Source organism: Schistocerca nitens, chromosome 5 (assembly GCF_023898315.1).
Source record: "Schistocerca nitens isolate TAMUIC-IGC-003100 chromosome 5, iqSchNite1.1, whole genome shotgun sequence".
Classification (NCBI taxonomy): Eukaryota; Metazoa; Arthropoda; class Insecta; order Orthoptera; family Acrididae; genus Schistocerca; species Schistocerca nitens.
The window spans coordinates 607,465,291-607,488,338 of record NC_064618.1 but is presented as its reverse complement, the minus strand read 5'-3'; the positions used below and the strand labels follow the sequence as shown (position 1 = coordinate 607,488,338).

Here is a 23,048-nt window from a genome sequence, read left to right as displayed (position 1 = left end):
GATGTGAAATGTATCCGAGAAAACGGCTGTCAGTAGATCTATTAATCACGCTCGCTTTGTTCATAGTGATTAAAGCTGACCTCAACGAGTAAATTCAAGAAGGAAATATTTCTGTTCAGCACCAAAACCGGGCTGTAAGTTCTCACTTTCATCGGTTACCTGAAACTACCCTCGCACTAGCTATACCAGATGACGCTATTCCTGCCGATGAGCAGCCCTGGTTGGCACTCGGCTACAGTTGTAGACGACACAGACAGATTCCAAACGAAAAAGGGCTGACAGAAAGAAAGAATAAGAGCTAATAAAGAAAATATGATGTTGAAAATGATGTGGCAAAAGGTTAAAAACAAAAAAAATTACGTTTACACCAATTAATTGAAGATAATAGTAATCAGAATTATTTTGACAAAGATTTACAAATAAAAATTTATATCACCTGAAAATGTTCGTACCCATTCCCTTCTGCACCTCAGGACTGTTACGTAGCCACTGCGCTATAGCATGCTTTCCCACGACTGTTTTATAAATAACAAATTGCAACAATGATTTGCTGTCTTCAAAAAATTCGCCCTCATCCAAAGTCGAATGAAGCTTATCTGCTGTTGGCTGATCTCTGTGATGATAATAACTGAATATGTTGCTCCGGATCGCATCTTGTGCGAAAGGCTTCAATAGCGCTTGGCTAGGCTGTTTACGAAATGTGCGTGTTTCGTTACTACCGTTTTGTTTGAGTTGTTTTTGGTGTGGTTATCATGTATGATGAAACGGGAAAGGCCTCCAAGAAAAAAAAAAAAAAAACGACAGACAAGGAACTGGAAATGAACTGCCCATTTGTTGTAGCAGCTTGGTAAAGACTAACAATTTGGGTATGGCGTTGATCGCTCTGATTGAGGAAAGAGAGCTCCAATGCATGAAGTATCAACTATCAAGTAATTTTAATCAGGTTGCAGTGAAATTAATTGTAAAGGAAGAATGTTGATATAGCAAATTTTGGTAGTTGTGAAGATGTCATTCCCGACTCATTTGAGAATTATCGAACTACCTGGTATCTCAGCAGGTTTGATGTAGTCATCTGATTGGCTGTGAAAATGCGTCTTATCAGTTATGCGACTTATCAATTCTAGGAACATCGCTGGAAATGGCGACGTGTGTCTGATCTAAACAGCAGGTGAATTACTAGAACGAGGGGCGAGCACGAAGTATTATGTTTTGCAAGTAATACTGACGTAAGCAATTAGATAACATGTGTGTCTACATGTTGGCATATTATGCAGTGAGGTGCGATAGCAAGCAAACTAATTTCTTGGCTAAACCCCGGGGAAGGAAACCACACCTATATTCGGAGAAGGAGACGGCCATTTGCAAATGGCTCAAATGGCTCCGAGCACTATGGGACTTAACAGCTGAGGTCATCAGTCCCCTAGAACTTAGAACTATTTAAACCTAACTAACCTAAGGGCATCACACACATCCATGCCCGAGGCAGGATTCGAGCCTGCGACCGTAGCCGTCGCGCGGTTCCAGACTGATGCGCCTAGAACCGCTCGGTCACACAGGCCGGCGGCAATTTGCAGAAAGTATTTTGTGACACTAATGCGCGACCACCCCATCTGCCTAGTACACATCGATTTAACCACTCCCGGATGGTTGCACACCAGCGTGATTTTCTACTAAGTGCCAAGAATAAATAATTAGCATATACATGTACTATTCATCCCGAGAATGTGATTTGTACGGCCTATTTTAACTTCTCGGGTAATATGTTATAAATGGGAAGAATAAACCTGTACATATAAAAGGAAATGTCGTGACCGGCTGACTGACTGAATGATCATCTCCCAGCCGAAACCGCTAGGGTTGAAATTTGCTGAGGGTGTTGACCTTATACTGTAGACATAGTTTAAGAAAGGATTTTTCGGAACTCCAACCCTAAGGGGGTGATGTGGGGATGAAACGTTTCTTGAAAATATTTTGTTATTAAGGCAATTTTGAAACTAAAAATGCGAAAATTGGTATTTGGTTTCTCGGTCAGAAATAAAGAAATCCGTGTTTCAGTATTTTTGAAATTTAACCGCTCTAGGGGTGAAACAGAGGATGGATGCTTTTAAGCAAATATTTCGTTGTATTAAAACATTTTTAAAGCTAAAATTATGAAAATTTGTGTTTCACTTCTCAGTTAGATAATAAATCCGTGCTTCATTGTATTTGGAAATTTTATCCCTAAGTAAATGAAACAGCGGTTGAAAAGTTTTATCAAAAGATTTCATTGTGAAAGCATTTTTGAAGCGAAATCTATGGAAAAAAGTATGTAGCTTCTCGGTTAGAAATAAAAAAAATGGTTGTTTTACCTTTTTGGGAAATTCAAACCCTAAGGGAGTTAAATAGGGCCTGATTTATTCACTGATTTGTCATCGCCCAGCCCAAACCTCTAGGGATTGGAAATGTGAGAGGGTGCCGGTATTATACTGTAGCCATCGTCTTAGAAGGGATTCCACTCGTAAGGGGATGAAACGCTATTGGAAATTTGTTGCTATTAAGGCAGTTTTGATGGTAGAATTACGATAATGGTTATTAGGTGTCTCAGTCAGAAGTAACAAGAACGTGTTTCAACATTTTGGGAAATTCAACCACTTAATGGGTATAATAATGCGTGATTTGTTTTAAAAATAGAACATTATCAAAGAACAATAAAGTATTTTTAAAGCTACATCTTTAAAAATTGGTATTTGACGTTCAGTTGGAAATATGATTCAATATTTTTGGGAATGCAACCCCTAAAGGAGATATTAGAGGATGAAAATATTTGAAACATATATCGTTATGATAAAAAATTTTAAAGCAACGATAATAATAATAATAATAATAATAATAATAATAATAAAATGCCAGTGTCGTGCAGGTCTGTTTAATAGAAATTAAACCTTCTTTTCTTCCTCTTCTTGTGGCAGTAAGCAGTGTTTCAGTACATCCAGGCAGATGTGTCCTGTGATTTCTCTTAGTAGAGTACTGGCTGTGCTGCGCGTGGTTTACAAAATAGGCTCAAAATAGTGTTACTTTTGTTCTATGACGTATCACTTCAGTCATAGTGCGGGAATTCTCAGGTTCCCATGTGGAAGTATTTTGCCTGCTGTCTAATCCATATGACTGAAATGGTGGTTTATCGCTATAAATGATACGTTCCCGTAAACCTTGGAACAGTCTGGTAATGGCTAAAATCGTCTAAGAAAATTCTACATATTTATGGTATCAGTAGGCCTCAGCTTTTGAACTAATTGTAACTTGTGTAGGTTCACTGCAAGTGTTGTTTTGTTCTCCGCAACGATTGCGCTTAGTACGGTAGCAAGGTAGAAAACTTCCAAGCACTTTTCAATGTATCCTAACTTATGGCTCAAAATGGTTCAAATGGCTCTGAGCACTATGGGACTCAACTTCTGAGATCATTAGTCCCCTAGAACTTAGAACTACTTAAACCTAACTAACCTAAGAACATCACACACATCCATGCCCGAGGCAGGATTCGAACCTGCGACCGTAGCGGTCTCGCGGTTCCAGACTGCAGCGCCTAGAACCGCACGGCCACTTCGGCCGGCTCCTAACTTATGCCTTGTCTATTTCGCGTGCTTATCATTGACGAATAATGCATATCCTGTTACGAAACTGGTGTTATTGACATCGGAGTGATGTACAAATACTCACTAAATGCCAGTAGAACTAGAACAGCTCTTCGTTTATCCTACGTCAGCTATGAATTGATAGTAACGTGATAAAAGAATTCAACAAGATCACGAGCACGTCAAGTAAAATTTGGCTGTCTAACTTACCGTGAGTTGGAGACTGGAGTCAATATAATGATAGTATTTTCCATCAAAATTTCAAACTTCTAAGTTCGGCTAATTTTAATATTTATAAGAAAAAAACAACCTTTTTGGGAAATACCATTTCTCTGTGGCACATTGTTCAGAACTTACGAATACTGCAAGGTAGTAAAACCTACTGATACTGTTACTGAATGACGAGTACTTTCGGAGAAACTGTGTATGAGATCCACTGAAATGTAGTTTAGAATGCCGTATTATCGATTGACTATAACCCTGCGCTAGTCGTATCTGAAAGTTGAAGTCTGCTATTATTTGCACCTACAGAATTCAATACACCGAGCATGCAGCCACTGTATACGAACCTACTACCACTACTTTTGTTTGTGGTTCATTTACTCTTTGACAAAAACGGTTGCTTTATGACTCTGACGTCGTTTGAGTGGACTTCATAAAGCTTTCTATTGTTGCTATACAAGGAAGCTAATCGTTTGTATGAACATAAATGCATGATGTGACTGCGTAGACATTTCCGGCGTAATGATTCTTGGTACTCTTCCTCGGGTTTTCTGCCGGGTCCTAAAATCACCATAAATCGAAGTTTAGGCTATCAATCTGTCCATCATCTTCAGAAGAGACAGTGCTGCTCCTACTGCTGTTGAGTCCTGGTGAAAACTGATGCCGTGACTGGAAACCGCCATCCCGTACAGGCTCCGTAACAGCAGCAGTGCGTGTCCTGAAGTCGGTGGAAAATTCGAGTCACGATGATTTTAGGATCCAGCAGCAAACACGAGGGGACAGCCAGGAATGCATCATGCTTCATTCGTAGACACTATGACCGCCATCAGATTACCAGGGGTTGCCAAAATTTTAAAAAGTTAAAGGAAGCGTATAGCTTGAGTTTTTAACGTTTTGTCCACTGGTCAATCACTTCTCTCAGTTGCGAAAAAATGTGCACTCAGAATGGCTGATTCATCTTTATCGAATTTTATTATCTTGTACCATCACGTTTCCGACTTTAATAAAGTAATACGGAACGCCGTGCTGGATCCCAACGGCCTCGTATCACTAGCAGTCGAGATGACAGGCATCTTATCCGCATGGCTGTAACGGATCGTGCAGCCACGTCTCGATCCCTGAGTCAACAGATGGGGACGTTTGCAAGACAACAACCATCTGCACAAACAGTTCGACGACGTTTGCAGCAGCATGGACTATTAGCTCCGAGACCATGGCTGCGGTTACCCTTGACGCCACATCGCAGACAGGAGCGCCTGCGACGGGGTACTCAACGAGGAACCTGGGTGCACGAATGGCAAAACGACATTTTTTCGGATGAAGCCAGGTTCTGTTTACAGCATCATGATGGTCGCATCCGTGTTTGGCGACATCGCGGTGAACGCTCATTGGAAGCGTGTATTCGTCGTCGCCATACTGGCGTACCACACAGCGTGATGGTATGGGGTGCCATTTCTTACACGTCTCGGTCACCTCTTGTTCGTATTGACGGCACAATGAACAGTGGATGTTACATTTCAGATGTGTTACGACCCGTGGCTCTACCCTTCTTTCGATCCTTGCGAAACCCTACATTTCAGCAGGATAATGCACGACCCTATTTTGCAGGTCCTGTACGGGCTTTTCTGGGTACAGAAAATGTTCGACTGCTACCCTGGCCAGCACAGTCTCCAGATCTCTCACCAATTGAAAACGTCTGGTCAGTGGTGGCCGAGCAACTGGCTCGTCACAATACGCTATTCACTACTCTTGATGAACTGTGGTATCGTGTTGAAGCTGCATGGGCAGCTGTACCTGTACACGCCATCGAAGCTCTGTTTGACTCAATGCCCGAGCGTATCAAGGTCGTTATTACTGCCAGAGGTGGTTGTTCTGGGTACTGATTTCTCAGGATCTATGCACCCAAATTGCGTGAAAATGTAATCACATGTCAGTTCTAGTATATTATATTTGTCCAATGAATTTCCGTTTATCATCTGCAGTTCTTCTTGGTGTAGCAATTTTAATGGCCAGTAGTGTACATTATCTTGAAGCTATTACAAGATGATGAATGAGAATGGAATTTGTGGAAATGAGACTTATTTAAAACGATGTTAACATGTTTTTGTTTTTTTTTTTTGTTTCCAGTTTTTCCCTTTCCTCCAGTGTAGCTATTCAAAGAATACGCTTAATTTTCTTAGTTGAACTGACAGTTTTTGCCTTTTCATGTCTCCAAAATCGTTCATGAATTCGCAGTATGGTTTCTTGCGTTTTTCAGATTGTTTATCAAAAAAGGAAGAACGCTATATCGACCGGCCGCCGGCTGCATTCGCACGCGGTCAGCTCACCACTGTGCTGGTCGTTGTCAGCTTCCCAAACATTGGAGCCGCGACTTCTCACTCAAGTAGTTCCTTTGTTAGCCACACGTGATTGAGTTGGAAACCCGGCGATTGCTGGGAATCAGTTCCTCGATCGTCCGGACTTTGTCCTCTGCGGTCGATGTCGACAGTCTCCCTTCCCGATCAGCGTCACCCATGTCTGTGCGGCTTTGATGAAGTAGTTGGCAGTATTTTTCTTTGGCTTCATGCGACATTGCACTCGGTCCATGTACCGCCGGAATTGCTCTGTGAATCTTTATGCAAGTTAGACTTTTTGCCTACAAGAATCTTACTGTCCTGAGTACTTCAACTTTGGAGTACGTTCCCAGTTGCCACGGCGTTTCTCTCCCGCAATGTTACGCGTATGTTAGCCTTACCACAGCAAAACTGTGTCTACATGAAACCGAGAACTTGTACTCTCCTCTGAGAATGCGCCAGTGTAGTTGCCCAGTGGCAGTAGCGTGGGACGGCATGTGTAACTTAGTTTTTGAAGTCCCCTCATAGTAGTGTTTCAGAGACATTACGATTTGTTATGACGTCCTCTGTAACTAACATTCAACCGAAATATTTTTGTATTGGCGTGACTATGATGTTGAGCGGCAGACAATCGCATCACTTCTCCTTCCACTTACACACATGGCAAGGATGGGGCGCCTCCTCGCCCACACCAACGTGGTGGCCAAACAAAAAGTTCTACTGTCACCTCCGTACAACATGTTAGTTTTCAAGTCGTGAGTCATAGGATGCGGGCTGTGATGTTGTCTATGCGTCTGGGTAAGATTACTCATTGGCACTTTCCATCAGGAGACAGAAAGTGGATGAAAGCGATTGAAGGGTAGCGGTTTGTAAGGGCAGAGGGAAAAAAGTGCCAAGGCAAGCTCCAAGGGAAAAAACCTCTGCGACAGTAGGACGGGTAGTAAGGGCAGTAGCGGCTTCCTAGCTGCGGCAGTGGATGCAAGGTGTGATTATGTTAGTGCGAGGTATCGTGCATCGTTATCTTTGTCGTTACGGGTGCTCGTTGTAGGGCCTGCTGCAGCTGCTGCATCCCTGTAACAGTTCAAGGTCGTCATACATTAGTGGGTGATCGATCATAGATCAGCTCACAGTGTAGGGTGTGTGTGTGGCTGGTTTGTGTGCTGTGTACAGTACGGTTTCCCTGAGATTGCCTGTTTTTCGCCGGGTAGAGCATCTGGGGTTGCCAGTAGTAGTTGTGTACCAGGGGCTCGCCAGTACTGTCGTATTAGCGTGCTATGGATCATAGATGTTTAGTTTCTTGCTAATAGTGTCTTTGGTCTGTTATGTTTCCATCTACTGTTGTGGTCATAGTTACCCAGAGAAAGGATAAATGGGTTACGAGGGTGTCCCGGGTTTCTGTACAGTCGTGTGGAGAGTTTTTGGAATACCTGCAAGATTGTATTTAGCCGATATTCCCGGTGAAGATTCGCGGTGCATGTGTAGCGCGGAGCGTTGCTTATGATTGGTCCAAATGGATCTGAGCACTATGGGACTTAACATCTGAGGTCATCAGTCCCCTAGAACTTAAAACTGCTTAAACCTAACTAACCTAAGGACATCACACACATCCATGCCCGAGCCAGGATTCGAAGCTGCGACCGTAGCGGTCGCGCGGTTCCAGACTGAAGCGCCTAGAATCGCTCGTCCACAGCGGCCGGCTTGCTTATGATTCTGAGTACTTTGTTCTGTATGAGCTGCAGACGGCGCAGGCGTGTGGGCGCAGCATATACTAAGACGGGAGCAGCATACGTGATCAGAGGTCTGATAAGTGTGGTGTACATGGACCCGGACACCCTCCTATTCAGTGTGCTACGCCTGTTAAACATATGGTAGAGTTGTTTGAGCCTCGCGTTTGCTTTGTTGGTCACGTGTTGAATGTGGTCCCCCCAGAGTAGTTTCTGGTGCAGCCAGACACTGGGGTATTTGACCTTCTCACGGAAACGTATTGGGCGTGCCTGTAGTGTTATTGGGTTGCAGTGTTGATGTTTGCGCAGTAGTTTCGGTCTTCTAGTGAACAGAACGTCACCGCACTTGTCGACGTTTACTCTAACATGCCATTTCACCAGCCAAGGCTGGTCGTGTTGAGTGTAGCTGGGAGGTCATTAATGTAGTGGTTAGACAGTAAGGGCCCTAGGATGCTTCCTTGGGGTACTCCGCCCTGGATACCATGTCGTGTTGATTGTTTGCCCTGCACGTCGGTGTTGAAACTCCTGTCTTTGAGATATGAGTGTATGAGATGTAAGAGCCCGTCGGGGAACCCTGCGTCGCTGAGTTTGCGTATGAGGTCGTTGTGCCACAGACGATCGAAGGCCTTTTCGATGTCCAGGAACACCGCCCCAGTTGCTTTGTTTGTGTTGTATCCGTGTGTTATGTGTTCAACGACGCGGAGGAGTCTTCACATCCATCGATAATAAGTACGAGCGTATAGCGTATGCGGCTGTCACTCTCGGTTCTAGCGAACGCTCCATAAGCGCCCGTGCCAGCCAGCCTCTCTCTGCTGCGAGCCTTTGCACAGAGGAGGCAGCGGGCGGCGCGCCACGTCCTCATTCACGCAGTGCGTCACGTGCCGCGAGGTGCAGAAAGCGCAGCGCAGCCCGCAGGCGCCGGCGGAAATGTGGCTGCGCACGCGGCGGCAACACGGCGTACGTGTCTGAGACGTCTCTGCACCTACTGCCGGCCTGCTATAGCCACACAGACTGGTTTAGCAGCCACGTGAAAGATTTGAAAGAGTCATACGGGAAAAAGGGTCAACTTCTTTTTGTTATTCTTAGTTCGATATTTGTTTATCCACAGATCATTTACCAACTATCAGACATGTTATCTTAATTGATGAAGGAGACATTAAAAAAACATTCATATGCTGATATTATCTCATGTGCGCTGTCTAAATGCATTATTCATTTGTATCACATCACTTGGCCATTACCCGCACTATCTCTTCAGGCTGGCTTCAGGACCTTGACAATTCTTTCGCCATTCTATAGAATTCTTCTGTGTTCTCTGCTTGGCCCATCTGGAAAAGCTGAGTCAGTACCTCAGCACGATGAATGAGATGTAGTGCTCAAGAAAACGGAAAGAGGTTAGAATTGTCCGTCACAGATCCTGGGCATAGGATTTTGCACTAAGATTAATTTAAAAATGACAGATTACTGCCGAATGACAGTTCTTTATTATCAGATAATATTTAAACAGGTCTTTACAGAGAGATCAGTTAGTAATTTTACTCACTAGGCTAACGGCCCTTTTATGCAATTTGAAAACTATGTCCATGTTTCCACGCAAGCGCTGTAAGCAAGTGCTACGTGAACAGTGGAAAAACCGGAGGAGGACCTGAAATCAGCTGAAGTATCTTGCTATATAACGAGGTTAAATAACAAGCGTTACATGAACGTATACTAGAAAGAACAGACGAGGAAAGACGATATGGAAAGCCATTACTAAACGAAGAAACGTCTTTCGACTCGATCAGTAATAGTTAACTTGACAATAGAAGGGGCAGAAGAAGAGAAAAAATGTAGTTAGATAGAAGATTAGAAGATTTAAAATAGGAAGATTTTGAATGCAGCAGATATATAGAGCTCCCGTGGTCAATGGCTACCCGGCACGGTAGCTCAGCACGTTCGGCCCGAGTATTAGCGGCTCCCTGTAATGAAAAAAAAAAAAAAAAAGCTGAGTGAATAGGTCAACGATGAACTTGAACCAGTGTAATGGGACGTTGGAGGAAAATAAGCAAAATGAGATCAACAAAAAGAAAAAAAAAATTAAACCGCAGTGTGGCCTTAGCGGCCGCCCGGAGAGGACGTGCCGTGCTTCGGCCTGCGGATCGTGGAAGTTCGTGCTTGTTTGCATTGCGACGTAACCAGTGCGTGGACTTCGCACACTGACATCATGGCAAATAAGTTCACAAAATCGACATTTCTATCTTCTGGGTATTCACCTCTCGATTCTCATCAACACCGTTTTTGTTAAACTGGTCAATGACAGTAAGTGCGTGCGCGTTTTGAACGCGACATAACAGGGACTCCGTTTCCGTCACTCTGAAGTCACCATCACGTGGTCGAACATGGGGATTAGGCGTTAGAACCATTCGCGTGTTCGAACTGCCATTCGAGGTACCTGCAGAGGACGTCATAGAGGCTTTCCAGCCATACGGCGCTGTTCATGATCATAAGGTAGAACGCTCGGCCCACTTACGCGCATGCTCTGTTCTTAACGGGATGCGTCAGAATTATCGAACAGTCGATTTAATACCACATGCATCCAAGGTGCTTGCAAGAACAATATACAGAAGAATGGAAAATAAAATTGAGGATGTGTTAGATGACGATCAGTTTATCTTAATGAAAAGTAAAGGCGACAGAGAGGCAATTCTGATGTTGCGGTTGATAACGGAAGCAAGACTAAAGATAAATCAAGGTACGTTCATACGGTTAGTCGACATGGAAAAAGCATCCGGCGATGTGAAATGGTGCAAAATGTTAGAAAGCTTGGGAAAAATAGGGTAAGCTATGGGGAAAGACGGGTAAAATACATTATGTACAAGAGCCAAGAGCGAATAGCAAGTATGGACGACCAAAAACCAAGTACTCGGAAGACAGAGATGTAGTCTTTCGCCCTACTCTTCAACCTGTATATCGAAGAAGCAATGATGGAAATATAAGGAAGTTCCGGGAGTGGAATTACAATTGAAGTTGAAAAGACATTAATCATACGATTCGCTGATGACATTGCTATCCTGAGTGAAACTGAAGAAGAATTAAGTGATGCTGAATGGAATGAACAGAGTAATGAGTACAGAATACGGACTGAGAGCAAATTGAAGAAAGACGAAAGTAATGAGAAGTAGCAGAAATGACAACAGTGAAACATCGCGATTGATGCTCACGAAGTAGATGAAATTAAGGAATTCTACTATCTAGGCAGCAAAATAACCAACGACGGACGGAGCAAGGAGGACATCAAAAGCAGACTACCATTGGCAAAAGGGACATTCCTGGCCAAGAGTAGTCTACTAGTATCAAACAAAGGCCTTAATTTGAGGAAGAAATTTCTGAGAATGTATGTCTGGAACACAGCATTGTGTTGTAGTGAAACATGGACTGTGGGAATACCGGAAAAGAACAAAATCGAAGCGTTCGAGATGTGGTGCTATAGACGAATATTAAAAATTAGGTGGACTGCTAAGGTAAGGGAATATGTGGAAAACACTGACAAGGAGAAGTGACAGGATAATAAGACACCTGTTAAGATATCAGAGGATAACTTCCATGGTACTGGAAGGAGCTGTAGAGGGCAAAAAAGGTAGAAAAGACAGAGATTGGAATATACTCAGCAAATAATTAGGGACGTAGGTTGCAAGTGCCACTTTGAGATGAAGAGGCTGGCACAGGAGAAGAATTCGTGGCGGGCCGCAGCAAACTAGTAAGAAGACTGGTGAAAAAAAAGCACTTATAGAGATGAAAATATTAGCACAAGATGAGATTGAAGACAGGATCAAAGCAGTCGGGAGTTTAATTTAGTAAGTGCGAAAGCTTCACAGAGATGATCAACCAACTCCAGTGCAGACGCTTCAAGTGAGGCGTTCTGCATCACATTGAGACGTACTGTTAAATTTCTGAGAGCTTATGTTCCGAGAAGAGTCAACAAATGCCCCGACGCATCTCCCGAAAAGGCCACGATCATACAGTCAGAGATTCGAGCCACATGGAGGTAGTCGTTCTTCCCGCGAACCATTCGCGGCTGCAACAGGAAAGGGCGCAAACGACGGTGGTAAACAAAGTACCCTCCGCCACACACCACAAGGTGGAATGCAGAGTATACATGTACATAAAGGAAGACTGGCGATTTAAAAATAGGACTTACTGACGAGAGACCAAATAATGGAAATAAAATACTGCTTGTCACCGAAATGCCCTAAATTTATATCTGTATTCATCTCTCTCATACAGTGAATAGTATCGGCGAGGTATTCAGGTAAGAATGAAGTGTGTTGGTATACAGTACCTGCGTCAGTGCTTGCACGGAATTCCGCTGTATGAACTCATAAAAGTAAATTTCTTGATTTATTTCGGAATTTCGTATTTTTATATTTCAAGTTCGTTACAGTGATCTGTCAAACCATGAAAATGGAATTGGGATTTGTTATTTCCACAACAAATCGCGTAGACTGGAAAATTCACTCTGTTAAATGGAACTAAGCTACTATTTCAATTGTAATAATGTACTACAATACTTGCTGAGCTGCCATAATCGCACTATCCACAGATTTTAGTTTTGCCTGTGTGCGAAAAGTATCGACTGCGCTTTATTTTCGTATCGCTCTGACTAGCAGAGAAGGTATTATTTTGTAGCTGCTTCAAAAGATTTACAGTATAAAACGTATTTCGCAGTTTCTCCGTTGTTGTTTGTGGATATAATGCATAGTGAGTTGACTATGAACATGCACTGAGGAAAAAAAAAAAAAAAAAAAAAAAAAAAAAAAAAAAAAAAAGGTTCTAAGCACTATGGGACTTAACATCTGAGGTCATCAGTCCTGGGACTTAACATCTGAGGTCATCAGTCCCCTAGACTTAGAACTACTTAAACCTAACTAACCTAAGGACACCACACACATCCATGCCCGAGGCAGGATTCGAACCTGTGACCGTAGCAGCCGGGTGGTCCCGGACTGAAGCTCCTAGAACCGCTCGACCACAGCAGCCGGCTAACTAAGGACACTAAATCAGATTATATAAAAATGAACTTTGCTTGACAATGGCTGAGAAACACCTGATCGAAGAATATAAATAAAAAAATTTGTTGCGTGTTTTATCTTACTCAATGGGAGTGCGTGTACGGAGCGATTTAAAGGGGAACGAGCGCACAAAGCTAATAACTGGTAAGGGGGATGAGAGACAGAGATTTATTGGAAGAATCTTCAGGAAGAGTAGAACACGCACAAAGGAGGTAGCTACCAACACCCTCGTTCAACCGATATTATTTGAACATTGTTCGTCAGTCTAGTATCCACACCAGATTGGATTGACAGGAATTACAGAAGAACCAGAGAACACCAGCGCATTCATTAACAAGTTGATTTAGCAAGAGTTAAAGCGTCAGGGATATGCTCAGCCAATTCCAGTGACAAACGCTGTAAGAGTGTCGTTGTGGACCGCCTTGTGGTTTGCAGTTAAAATACCGACAGCGTACGTTCCTAGAAGAGTCAGCCAATATATTATCTGCTCTTACGCATATCTCGAGAAAACACCATGAAGGTAATATTACAGAGATTCGAACGTACACGGGCGCTTCCCAACAGTAGTTCTTCCCGCGAAGCATTTGCAACTAGAGCAAGAAAGTGAGGAAGAACGCGACAGTAGTACAAAAAGACCCCCCCCCCCCACACACACACACAAAACATAAAACATAAGATGGCTTGCAGAGTTGAAGCTGAGAGATGTTATTTGGAGCGATAGCACTAATGAATGCCTATTGTCTGAAGAAATAATGGGGAAATAAACCATAATAAAATAACGAAATCACCTCTTCAATGTGTAACGTTGCTGTAAGAATAACATGTTGTGAGGTACCTTTTCCCATTTCAAAATTGAATTATTAAAAGAAATTTAAACACCGGCGCTAAATTAGAGACGCAGAGAGTCCAAGTGAATGACCTAGCTTTCACGTGTTCCTCAGTCACTTGTAACTTCAACAGTCGTTCTGTCCTATCAAGAAATGCCACGCGTCGTATGTTTGCACAATCTTTTAAAATACGTTACAGTTCTTCAGAGCCGCGCGGAATTAGCCGAGCGGTCTGGGGGCGCTGCAGTCATGGACTGAGCGGCTGATCCCAGCGGAGGTTCGAGTCCTCCCTCGGGCATGGGTGTGTGTGTTTGTCCTTAGGATAATTTAGGTTAAGTAGTATGTAAACTTAGGGACTGATGACCTTAGCAGTTAAGTCCCATAAGATTTCACACACATTTGAACATTTTGAAGTTCTTCAGAGGTAATAAATATTCTTGGGAGACATTTCCACGTCAAACTTTCTTGCTGTTATCCACACAAAGCGTAATACCCCTTACGTTAGGACACGAGCTTAATTGAATAATAAACAGAACAGAAAACAAATTCTAATTTTTCAAATGTTAACGGAACACACATTTCATTATGGACATACTTCAGCTACCAAAACTGTAACCTCGCAAACAAGGGTTCTACTAAAACGACGCACATATCCAAGAGTTTTGACACTGTTCGTGTCTTCAGACTAACTTATGATCTTCTTTTGATTTTTAACTAACGGCAAGTTTGTTTTACTTCTCCATTATTTTACCAAAAAAGGAATGTGAATTCTTGGAGTTCATGTGTTTCATTCCAGCCGTATAAAATCGTGTTGAAATCATGTATCTAGATAACACATATGATACTGAATGTAACTAACGATAGGAGAAAATAGAAAATGCAGCAAACGAAGCAGTCATAACGGAATACAGAAGCCTATAAAATGAGATTGACGGAAAGTGCTAAATGGCGAAACTGGAATGGCTAGCCGACAATTGCAAGGATGTAGAAGTATTAGTACGTGAGGGAAAGATAGATGCCACCAATAGGAAAGTTTAAAAAAAAGCTTTGGAGAAACGAGAAGCATTTAAATGAACACAAGGGGCTCAAATGGCAAGCCAGTCCTAGCAAAGAAGCAAAAGCTGAAAGGTGGAGGAATCATATAGAAGGGCTATACAAGGAAAATAAACTTGAAAACAATATTGCAGAAATGGAAGAGGACGTAGATGAAGATGCTGTGGGAGCTATGATACTTCAAGAATTTGACTAGCACTGAAAGAGCGAAGCCGTAACAAGGCAGCTGGAGTAGATAACGTTCCCTTGGAAATAATGAGATCACTCGGTGAGCCAGCCATGACTAAGTGTTCCACCTGGTGTACAAGATATTGGAGACAGGTGGAATACCCTCAGACTTCAAGAAGAATATGATAATGCCAATTCAAAAAAAAAGGCAGGTGGTGACAAGTGTGTATGATATCGAACTCGAAGTCATAGTTGCAGAACACTGACACGAATTGTTTACAGAAGAATGTAAAAACTGGTAGAAGCCGATCGGGAAGATCAGTTTGGGTTCCGGAGACATGTAGGAACACGCGAAGCAATATTGACCTTATCTATCCTAATGGATGGATTGAAAAACGCAAATCTACGTTTACAGATAGTTTTTTAGTGGATTTAGAGAAAGTTTTTGACGGTGTTGATCGGATTACACTCTTTGATATTTTAAAGCTAGCTGTAATAAAATATTGGGAACGAAAGGTTTTTTGCAGCTTTTATGGAAACCAGACTTCAGTTATAATAGTCGAACGACGTGAAAGGGAAGCCGTACTTGAAAAGCGAGTGAAGCAAGCTAGTAGTCTATCCCCGACTGACCAAGCTGTGAAGAAAATCAAGGAAAAATTTGGAAAGGGAATTAATTAATGTTTAGGGACAGTAAATAAAATCTTTAAGTGCAGTCAAATGACTTGGAAGAGAAGATGAGCGAAATGGAGAGCGTCTTGAAAAAGAGATTGTAAAATTGAACACCAACAAAAGTAACACATGTGTAATGGAACGTAGTCGAATTAAATCAGGTGATGCTGAGGGTATTAGATTAGGAAATGAGACACTACAAGGAGAAGATGGGTTTTGTTATTTGGGGAGAAAAATTAATGATGGCCGAAGTTGAGAGGACGTAAAATGCAGACTGACAACTTGAAGAAAAGAACATCAGAAAAAAAGAAATTTGATAACGTCTAATATAAAATTAAATGTTTATGAAGGTATTTACATGGGTTGTAGGCATGTATGGGTGTGAGTCGCGGGCGATAAGTATTTTAGACAAGAAGAGAATAGATGCTTTTGACATCTGGTGCTGCAGTGGAATTCTGTAGATCGGATGGGTAGATGGAATAACGAATGAGGAGGTACTGAATCGAATTGGGGAAAAAAAGAAATTTATGGCATAGCTTGACCAAGAGATGGGGTCGGGTGATAGAACACATCCTGAGGCATCAAGGAATTGTTAATTTGGTAATAGAGGAAGTGGAGAGGAAAAAAATTGGAGAGGAAGTCTTAGATATGAATAAAATAAGCAGGTTGAAATTGATGTAGGTTGCAGTAGTTATTCAGAGATAAGGTAACTAGCGTGGACAGCTGCATCAAGCCAGTCCTTGGACCGAAGAAGATAGTAACAACAGCATCATAGTCAGAGCTGGTCGTCTGACGTGGAAACATAACACTAAAATGATTCATTAACTATCGTTTGTGAGGATCGTCTGTAGACCCTTGGTGAGCAAGAAGGCCGCAGCAGCTTGGATTTTCTTCGATTTATTGCGACAAGTTACGTAGATTCATGAAATTTCAGTATACTCACCTCCATCATGTGTCATCCTCAATGGATACCACTAACTAGTAAAGCTGCACCGAAGATTAAAACTACATAATATAGCTTAAAATGACTCAGTCGTCTGCATTTCCGGGACGTGTAGCCGGCAACGAATTTGGGCAGTTATTGATAGCTGAAAAGAGAGAGTTTCTGACCCAACACATTAGCACAAGCCGTTCCCATTTTGTCTACATTCTTACCCGTCCCGGAACCTGTTCCAAATAAAAAAGAGTGAAATGAACTTCTAGCACTTATAATAATTTATAAAATCAATATATGACCAATTCTTAATTACTGTGAAGATGCTATTGTATGGAGTTTTTCTTCCGTGAAACGAAGAGAAATGTTTCTTAAATCGATAAATATATACACAAATAATCCGAAGCCGTAACATTCCAATGTGTTGAATATTCGAGTGAGATGTATCAAGCGTGGTGTACCGCGTTCTCATCCTGTCGGTAGACCTGCAACAGCTTGCACAAACAAATAGTTTCCAAAACGCCATCCACAGAAACTGGATTTTTCTGGGGCTCATTCCTCGGGTTCTGTTGGTGAAAGCAAGGTAGAGCCAAGTGTTTTGGATAGCCCTTGGGCTAGGGATCATTTGTATACCAGCCAGAAGGATCTTTTTACTGTAACTATCGTACAGTGTGTGAGCGTGTGGGTCCTATTCTGTCATTCTGCGCAACGGATTAATCTGAGATGTACCCTCTACCCTGTGGCTCCTGCAAGATGCAATTTCCACCCCCACACTACTACAGAAGTAAGACAGACGCTCCTAACGTTCTAAAGAGAAATGCTTGAAAAACTTTCAGCAATAAATATCTTCTGGAGTCGTCCACTGTAAGGAAATGACACAAAAATTCACAAAATTTCTTACGTAACTAGTGGGGTACTTGGGTACTGGAGTAGTGCTAGTTAGTGTAAGAAAAACATGAAACTAACTAAAATTATTATTTATTTTGCAAAAATTCTAAGAAGTCACAATAGCACTTTCAGTTATGAATTGAACAAGTTATTTCTGGGTTCTTTTTGGAATGTGAAGTTACCTATTAAGGACAGGATTCGCTAATGAAATTTCTATACAAAGTTTAAGATCGTTATTGACTTGGCAGAATGGCTGAGAGCCACGCCTACTCAACTTGAATAATCATCCGTTAGAATGTTGCTAGGAATGGCCGAGGCTGTCGTGTGTGAAATGCAGTGAAGTGTACTGTTGTGGAGGAAATATGGGGCTCGCAAGAGCTGTAGCGCACAGTACCGTAAGCTGCGATGACTGCTGTCTGCGCTACTCGCTGCTGACAAATAAGATAACTCTCATTGTATCTGGATTGACCTTCGCCAATCAAACTCTCCCTACGCCTTGATGAAGTCAAGGACTCCTATTCGCCCCTAGTCTAACTATTGGCATGGTACACCGGTCAGATAACCAGTTCACCGCGAAGCTACTCAAAAATTCGCTCGCAGGCGTTTAACTATAACTCTGTCCGTTCACACCGCACAATAAGTGTGGCGGCCAACACAGTGAACAACGCTTAATCGCAAGGACTCAATACTGAGTCACACTCCGATTCGCTCTCAACAGAGGTGCTCTTCCAGTGAAGTATTGAGGAGAGACTTGTTCCTCGCTCTTTGAGTACACGTACGAGCGCACACACTCTCGTTACGTGTTCTCAATCCAAGAGCACAACAGAACGGCCCCTCTTCACGCCACATGTGAAGGAGTATACCTTTTGATCTCTTCCATTACTGCTTCAGCTCAAGGCGTCAGGAATATCGTCTGCCAATCAGCATTGCTCTTCTAAAACGGAAGAATGACGTTTCGTTTAAGGCGATCAATCCAGAAATCTGTAGCATCGGCGTTTGGCATTTGCTGTCTCCCTGTGAAAACCTCTGATACTGCGTGCTATGTTTGTAAAGAATTTTTAGCCTGGGCGCTTTTAAGCCAAACACGGGGTCGTTCCCCCTTTCACTCGGGCAAACGCTGTCTGCTCAACGGGCGGTCGCTGGCCGACGTAGATAGGTTGACTCGTCCTCTGAAGGGACCAGCCTCCTGGCGTGCGGTTTGCCTCTCCCGAACTAAAAGCTTTTGTGACTGTCATGTCTTGAATGTGTGTGAGTACGCCAGCCTCGAGTATTTCAAGCTCGGTGCGCACTTGCGATACATTTGTTATTTGCATATCGTTTACATGAATTCATACAACACTGACTTTATCTTATCGAGTTTGGGTCCGAATGAAGCGTCTTGATGTGCGGAATATGATTGTGAGGGCGGAATATGTAAGCAATGAAGGTCAGGAGACCACGACGTCTTACAAGTGCAGGGTCAAAATTTGAATGTTACACATTTCTTCCAGCCAGGCAAACGGAGCAAATTGGTTCTTTTTTTTTGCATGTGGTCTATGGTGCACTTTAAGGGCTTACGGAGGCACCATTCAGTTCATGGGCGGTTCCTGAGAAAAGCCGAAAAATCTTTTTTCATCATTATTTCGCCATCATCAGCCGGTATATAAATAACTAACCACAGCATATTGCTCAAATTTTAACGATATATTCTCTAGGAATTTAAAGTGCCTCTTTCTATTTTCAAATATTCCTGTCGTTATACCCCAAAATCGAGCCACTGATTCCAAGACAGCTATGCAAGCAAATGGCTGAAATTTTTACAGTATATTTGTAATATTCCGATCTCGAACAACACTGAAATTTTGTTGATATCTTTATCCATTTTTCAAAGTTGCCCCACTTGTACACGTGAAATACGCATGTAAATTTTGATGTGAGGCGAAAACATAGTTCATAAAGTGACATAGCACGAAGAGATATGCTGCAAAGTGTCTTCGGTATCGTCAGACGGGTTCTGGTAACCCCAAGCTGTGGTATTGAAGCACATGCAAAATTTTTGTGCACGTAAAATCCAGTATGAGGTGTAAAATTAATTTTGGATTATTTAGCTTCACAGGTAAATTATCAAAATTTTTACTAACCCGCAATGGTCTTTCTATATTTGTGACATGCCCTTCAGTAGCAGGGAAAAAAAGGAAACCGGCGGAAAAATACTGCTATCGGAGCACAAAGAATGCGAATATGCTCTTTTTTAAAAGACTATGACTGAAAAGTGAGGTGCCAGCTGCATCATTCTCCCTTCCTCAGCACTTTAAAGATGTTCCCAACAATTTTGGCACGTGGACACGTTGGCGACATTTTATGCTGTGAGAGAAAGCCGCAATGGCAAAGAGACGTAAAAGTAATAAATACTGGAAGATAGTAGACAGCGAGCGAAGGAGACAATAGCAGAGTGAGAGAAAGAGATGGACACGGTGGCAGTGGAGCATAGTTGACAGTGGCAGAACAGTGTCAGGCAAAGAGTGAAGGAGACGGTACCAATGGGAGAGGAATAAAGAGAAGGAGAAAGTGGAAGTGGGTGAAAGCCAGTGACAATGAGAGGCAGAGCCTATGACGATGACTACTAGGAAGAGAGTGATAGTGACAGTGAGAAGAGACAACAGAAGTGGGAACGAATGAAAGAGAAACTAACAGTAAGAGAGAGCAAGAGCAAATGGGTATCAGCGACTTAAGCGAAGGACTAATTGGTTGTTCGCATGTCAAAAGTTTTGGGAAAATTTTTAAAGGTGTTGAGGAAGTTTTCCACCTATTTGTGCTCCAGTAGGAGCATTTTTCCGCTGGTACGGTAATGAAAGCAAGAGGAATTTCAGAATACTATCTCTGCCTGACAGTATGTATCCTGTTGTTATTGTGTGGAATTCGTCAGTACCTAAAACCCTATTGATTGCCAATATGTCCATTACTTCTTTGAATTCTTCATTTGTGTGGCCATAATGTCCATAGTTGCTTCAAAATTCTTCAGGCTATTTTTATTCTGCCGTTGCAATTACAAATATGCGTGATTTTTTTTCACTAGACGCGTTTCGCTTTATTGAGGTAATGCATCATCAGTGATGGTGACTTTCGCTTGATTTCTCGCCTACATAGGGAAATGTATAGAGCTGCAGAACAACTAATAGTTAGACCAAAATTATCAGTGTCTAAAGCAGAAAAACATCAACGATGTGCTAGCAGACGGCATTTTCCGATGTAAGCGAAAAATCAAGCGAAATCACTATTATCGATGACGCTTCACCTCAATAAAGCGAAAAGCGTCTGGTGAAAAAATCATGCATTTTTGTAGTTGCAACGACAAAACAAAAATACCCTCAAGAATTACTTGTAAGTGTTGCAGCTTCAGTTTTCCCATGATAATTTGTGCTATATTACAACTGAGTGCTGACGTTTCTGTTTTGCAAATGGCAATTGGTATGATATGATCTTTATTTTCTTTCAGCTGCAAGGTAATCTTCACACACAAGAACGACAGTGTGAGCTGTCTTCTCGAATTCTGCTTCGACACTGAACTATCCGTGTGTGCCATTCGACGCAAGAACACGTTGTGTTGGTAAGGTTCATCAGCACTTAAGCTTTCTCAAGTTCTCTACGTCTTACAAATTAGTACTTGAGATCATCCAATGTCCTGAAATAAATTTTTTAAATAAATATATTCCTCTTACATTTTATGTTTTCTGCAGTAAGGTAGTGTAGAGTGCACGAACTCACGGAAAATTGAATATGCTATGTAAGATCACGATTATTTATTTTTTCTTCTTTTTAAAGTAAGAGCTTTACTAAAGAATTTGGTCTAACGTCAAAAGACAAAATTTTAAGTTATTTGAGGTTTGAAGTTTTCAGACAGAGTTAAAATTCTTTTGTCCTTATATTTTTTATTTTGTTACATACTAGTATTTACTTATCTATTGTATTATGTTAGAACCCAATTTCACTCATTAACACATTACTCAGTTTTCTTGCCGAATCATCCCGAAGCACAAATTACTAGCGTCCGTCAGGAACTTGTTTTCCCAGTATTGTTGTGTCCCTAAAATTCCTCAGTTACCGCATCTACACTCAAATCAAGAGAAATGACGTATACTGAGGGCTTGGAACAGAACAAAATAATTACAAAAACAACCATTGCAACATCAGTTGCTGCGTCATCTTATGTATTGTCAAGCAGCTAGGATGCCAGAAGTATTTCATGAAGGTACATACAAATTTAATCACTGAATAATGTACTTCAGAGGCAAAATAAATGCCACTATGCAGCACTTTGGGTATAAGCTGTTGAGGCAAATCAGCATACCTGAAACCAACTCTACAGTTCACTAAACGGCATCGGTCAAGCAGAAGTGTCTAGAGTTGCGCTCGAACAACACTACGGTTCGGTAGTTTTGGTACACTGCATAAATGACGTAGTAAAAGGGAGGATTACCAGTAGTATTTGTAAAATTGGTAGGGAAACAAACCTAAATGAATGTGTAAGAGAGAAAATAGGAGCAGACGACTTTTCTTTGTTTTTTGTTTGTTTAGTTGTTTGTTTTGTACAGAACCGCACATCATTCAGTGTTAGCCCATTGTGTATTTTATATCCTTACAGAATATAAATTGCATTTTATCAGTAATAAATATTAGGTGATAGAGTAAGTTCTGCGCTTTTATGTAACCAAAGCAATTAATTTTTATGCAGGTACAGTGCACATGCACAAATACAGAAAATATAATTATTGTTGTTATTTTGCAGAACGCTCTTCATCATCATTAAAGGCAAGAGTTTCCTGTTATTGCTGATAAATGTGAAAGGTGTTTATGAGTAACAAAAACGTGTTTTATATAAGTTCGACGAAGTATTGAAGGGTTTTTTGATATAATTTTGTTTTGAGGTTTTCTTTCAGCTTTTCCTTTTTGTTGAGAAAATTGGGTTTGCTAATGCTATGTGATAAACCTGTATTGTTTTCTTTACTTTTGCTACAACATCCTTCTGTTTCACGTTACAGATCAATAATTTTCTAATAAAACCTGAATGAAACATTGATATTTCCAGTTTTGCTATAAATCCTATTTATTCTTCAGCAGGGTATCTGTGTAGAACAAAAATGTTCCGTAGATTATGTGGCCCTTTATGTATCCTCACTCAGTTTCTAGACCGTTCACTGCTTCCGGTTTTTAGAGAAATCTAGTAAGATGCTGATCGTATGCGTAAAGAAAGCGATCGTTATGAGGTAAATCCCGAAAGTAGGCAACACAGCTAACGTACAGGTAACAAACGTACGACCTTAAATGACCAAAGCAACGGCTAAAAGTACCGTAGTCTGGACTCACTTATGGTAGTTCACGGTTGCTTGTGGTCGTTTTACAACTCTCGTAATATCTGTTCAATATGATACACAGAGAGGTTAAAACGAGCTAACAGCAGCCTAGTTTAGGAGCCTGCAGAACAGTGAACAGTAGGCGCCATCTTGTTTACTGTTACGTGGACACCACATAACCGTACAATGAATGAAATGAATGTTCTGTGACCTGCGAGGGTCTTCTAGTAGGACTGACGCA

The 23,048-nt window shown here is 41.7% G+C and overlaps 1 protein-coding gene across 1 annotated transcript in view; it reads left to right on the top strand.

The window, feature by feature from the left end:
• The first annotated feature begins 20,999 nt into the window (after window positions 1–20,999).
• LOC126259317 (band 3 anion transport protein) overlaps window positions 21,000–23,048 on the top strand; it is a 782,039-nt gene continuing 779,990 nt past the window's right edge. The window contains exon 1 of the mRNA XM_049955995.1: window positions 21,000–21,063. The gene's annotated coding sequence lies outside the window, so the exon portion shown is untranslated. The remainder of the gene's footprint in view (window positions 21,064–23,048) is intronic.